A 5,024-nucleotide genomic window follows, 5' to 3' on the forward strand; every position below is an offset into this window, starting at 1 on the left:
TTATTCTTTTGTGTATATATCATGCCTTCGGGCCCAAATGTATATAATTATTGTATCACAATTCGGGTATCAAGTATATGGGATTTATTCACAGGTAAAACTTAGTCTTCCGCTGATCTGATGAACTTATGTTAGTGTGTGTATGCTGTGGTGGAATACAGTATCTGATGATCCTGGCAGGTTTGGGTTAACCGGTGTTAACTCGGTCACCGCTCCGGTTCAGTGTGAACGGGGTGTGACATGAATCGTATCAGGTAACCCCAGATCAGCGCCAAATTGAGAAGATACAAGTTGTTTGTCTGAGTAACTACACTCTTAGTTCCGGGATGTCTCCACAATTGGCCGCCAATCGTGCTTTACTACAGGACAATGACATGGGGAATTTTTCGGCGAATGGGCAATCGCCGACCAACGCCACTACCGTTGCCGGTACACCACATTAGTCCTCCACGATGGTCCCTTGTGTGTCATACAACTGCCATGCCAGCTGGCAATGAATTAGTGGATCTAGGTAACCCAATTCCCTATTCCACCCATCCCACCACACCTTAACCCAATACAACTGTCCCACGACTTCCAATTTACTACAACACCCCAACTTGCCAATTTACCACAACACCCCGACGTTTCTAATTTACTGGTATCCCTGCTTCCTCATCTTGCGGGAATCAATCTCTCCAACAATTATTTATGGCATCTTGGACTCTCCCACAAGCCCATAACTAACCCACCACATCAGCAATTCTAAATCCCACGCCTCTTACCTCTTCCACTTCAAATCCATCACTAACACCTCCTGCACACATTACTCACATGCCACCTACACACTTTTCTCATCCCTCCATCTTACCCTCAATCCTTCCCGCACACCAACCTTCCTATATAGACACATTTGAATCTCATGTCCATAGTGATCCAATATACCTACCTGGTCCACATCCGATGAAGGATACTACCCCATTACGTGAGAAACCTAAGCGGCCACGTCTGGAGAACAATGAACAAGACCAGCAAGCTAGGACCATTTCTGATTTTGTTTCATCGGAGCTTTTAAACTCCAATCCCGTGGAGGCTGGGGAGAGGCATCTCCACGGGCAATCATGAAGATTTTCAGCTGGAATTGTTGGGGTTTAGGGGGGGCTTCAACAATTCGATCTCTTCTTCACCTCTCTAAACAAGAGAAGCCTGATGTGATTTTTCTAATTGAAACAAAGTGTGGCCAAATGAGAGTGGAACAGCTTCAGAGAAGGTTATGCATGCATGATTTCTTTTTGATCGATTCACAGGGGGCATCCGGAGGTTTGGCATTATTTTGGAGGCAACATGTTGACTTGGAAATACTTTCTTCCACACGCCATTTCATTGATTTCAAGGTGAAACTGCATAATGGAATCACCTTTCACTTAACTTTGGTTTATGGTGATCCAATGAGAGAAAATAGGCAACATGTTTGGGATCAATTGATGCAGTTGGGTGGAAGACGACACTCAGACTGGATGTGCCATGGAGATTTTAATTCTTTTCTGTCTTGGAGAGAAAAGGAGGCAATGCAACTGAACCAAGAGATACTGCTGCTTTCCAAACTCTTGTGGACAATTGTGAACTTTTAGACCTTACCACACATGGCCCTCTCTACACTTGGAACAATAAGAGACGGGGTGCAGCCAATATCCGAATTAAATTGACAAGGCGCTAGCAAACCAATCATGGCAAATTACTTTCACTGATGCAGCAATATATATTAGATCTTCTATTAATTCGGATCATTGCCCACTAGTCATTGACTCAGAGGGGGGTAGATTCAAGGGCTATCGTCCATTCCGATTTGAGTCCATGTGGTTCTGTCATCCTGATTGCAAACAAACTGCTTTATCAGCTTGGACTCCTCCTATCGTTCATACAGCAAACCCTACTCTATTCCAACGAATGGACGACTGTAAACCAGTATTTAGGAAATGGAATAAAGAGGTTTTTAGACATGTGCAGACAAAAATCAGGACTCTAAAGAGGGAGCTGGGTTTGATTCAAAGTGGGCCTATCACAGATGCTAATCAAGAAAAGGAACAGGACTTATCTGTAAGACTTAATGAGGAGTTGGAAAGGGAAGAAGAGCAATGGTGGCAGAAATCAAGGTATCAGTGGCTTCAACAAGGAGATAGAAATACAAGTTTTTTCCACTTGTCTACCATTCAGCGCAGGGCCAATAATATAATTCTTCATTTTAAGATGGAAAATGATACTTGGACCCAATCAGATGAGTAGATATATCAGATTATGCATGACTACTACACTCAGATTTTTCAATCTGAAGGGGTTGATCCTGATGCCTTAACTTGTGTTCTCAATACCATCCAGCCGAAGGTCACAGAAGAGATGAATGCTCGACTATGTGCTGTTCCTACCACTAAGAAGGTTGCGTTGGCCCTTAAGGCAATGGCCCCTTTGAAAAGCCCTGGTCCAGATGGTTTGCCCCCTACTTTCTTTAAAAAAATTTGGGACTTCACTAAGGCAGATGTGTATTCCTTTGTTTGTAATTTTTTAACTATTGGTTCACTTCCTTTAAATTGTAATGGCACTCTATTATGCCTTATTCCTAAATGTACTAATCCTGAGAGTGCAGATCAATATAGACCCATCAGCCTATGCGCAGTGGTGATTAAGATCATCACAAAGGTCATGGCATCCAGATTAAAAGATGTTATGGAGTTGCTTATCTCACCTGCCCAATCAGCTTTTATCCCAGGGCGCTCAATTTCAGATAATATCTATACGGCTTATGAGGTCTTTAATTATATCAATAAAAAGAAGAAAGGGAAGCAGATGTTTCTTGCATTGAAGCTGGACATGAAGAAGGCGTATAATAGGGTTGAATGGGAGTTTCTTGAGAAGGTTTTATTACGATATGGCTTCTCTACCCATTGGGTTACTATGGTTATGTCTTGCCTACGTACAGTCACTTATAAGTTGTTGATCAATGGGATAGTTCGTGGCATAGTCATTCCAACCAAAGGCATTCGCCAAGGGGATCCTCTCTCTCCAGCACTCTCGAGCCTATGCTCCTAGGCTCTAAGCAGTGTGATCTCACTTTCTGAGGAATTTGGTCTTTTAAGAGGTATCCGGGTATGGAATCGGTCAGTTCCCATAACACATCTTCCTTTTGCTGATGACTGTTTACTTTTCTCCCAAATGAAACTAGATGAGGTCTAGCATTTGAAAGAGTGTTTATAGATTTACTGCAAGGCAAGTGGCCAAGCCATTAATTTAAAGAAATCATCTCTCTCTTTCAATCCAAATGTACACATGCATTTTAGATTCTGGTTCTCTCAGATATTGAAGATACCTTACGGTAAGGGGCCTAACAAACATCTGGGTTTACCAACCTCTTTTGGTATGTCTAAGGCAGCCCTATTCCGAGACCTTACTGATAAGGTTAACCAACGCCTAAATGGTTGGAAGACCGTCTTTTATCATCTGCTGGAAAGTAAGTGATGCTTAAGTCAGTCGCTTTCTCTCTTGCCAATTATGTGGCATCCCACTTTAAGCTACCGATCACTCATTATAGGTAGCTTAAGAAGGCGACTACTAAATTTTATTGGGGTGATGGTTCTGATAAGAAAAAAATCCGTTGGATTTCGTGGCTTTGTTTGTGTCACTCCAAAGAGAGAGGTGGATTGGGTTTTCGAGACCATACGCTCCATAATGAAGCTTTATTAACTAAAGCTGCTTGGAAGCTTTGGTCTGATCCTGGTACATCATGGGCAAAGTTCATGAAATCAATATACTTTCCAAATTGTGATTTCTTGAATGCAAGATTAGGTGCTAACCCATCGTCGGCATGGAGGAGTATTATGATGGGAAAAGAAGTGCTTAAATCTGGTTTATTATGGAGGATTGGTACAGGGGAAAATGTGCATATCTGGAATGACAATTGGCTACCTGATCTGCTAGGTTACAAATTACAGCACTCACCGATTGAGGAATGCCCTTTTACTCAAGTCTCCGACCTCATTGACCAACAGAATCGTTGCTGGAACAGGCCGCTTGTCAATAGGTATGTACACCACTCGGATAGGGCTGCTATATATCAACTCTAATTAAGCTTGTTTGAGACTCCAGATAAGCAGGTTTGGGGGCCATCAAAACAAGGTTTGTTTATAGTAAAGAGTGCATACCATCATCTATGTAATCAGTGGATTGTTAAGAAACTGGAGCACCCATCTTCATCAACAAGCAACCGATGGAGGGCAGTCCCAACAGAAGTTTGGAAAACCATTTGGAATTGCAATACTTTACCAAAAGTTAAGCAATTCTTATGGAGAGCCTATGCAAATGGTTGAGCATCAGCCTCAGCCTTGAACCAAAGACAAATACCAGTCGATCAGACTTGCCAAAGGTGTTGGGTGATAAACAAATCAGTATCACACATACTCCTCCATTGTCCTTTTGCACTCGTGGTTTGGCATGGCAGCAGTCTCACATATGTGGTTCCACCATGTAACACCAATCGTATTTAGAAATGGATCCAAGGCTAGGCATATCTCAAGTCATATGGGAAGAAGGTTTCAAGAGAGGTAGTCTCACAATGTTCCTTTATTGTGTGGTATATTTGGAAGGCTAGGAACGATCTCATTTTTGGAAAGAAGGATTGGTCGCCAATGGAGGTGGTTACTACAGCACATAGGGCATGGTCTGAGTATGTTTCGACTGCCACGATTCAACAAGAGATCAGCACATCTACACCTGCTGTTGTGCAACCTTTGAGTATGCCATCTCCATCTCCTAAATTCTATAGGTTAAGTTGTGATGCCTCTCTCAATCTCTCCAGAAACCAAAGGGGTATTGGCTTTCTTTTTTGAGACAAGCTGGGACATTCAAGTTTGGTAGTTTCGAACCCTATTAGCTTCTCTACTATCTTGGTAGGCGAAGCTCTTGTGGTTAGGGAAGGACTTATAGAGGCGATATCGAAAGGCTTCTACAATCTACACATGGAGAGCGACAATCAACAACTGATCTCTTATCTGTAG

Source organism: Macadamia integrifolia, unplaced genomic scaffold, assembly GCF_013358625.1.
Source record: "Macadamia integrifolia cultivar HAES 741 unplaced genomic scaffold, SCU_Mint_v3 scaffold1132, whole genome shotgun sequence".
Lineage (NCBI taxonomy): Eukaryota > Viridiplantae > Streptophyta > Magnoliopsida > Proteales > Proteaceae > Macadamia > Macadamia integrifolia.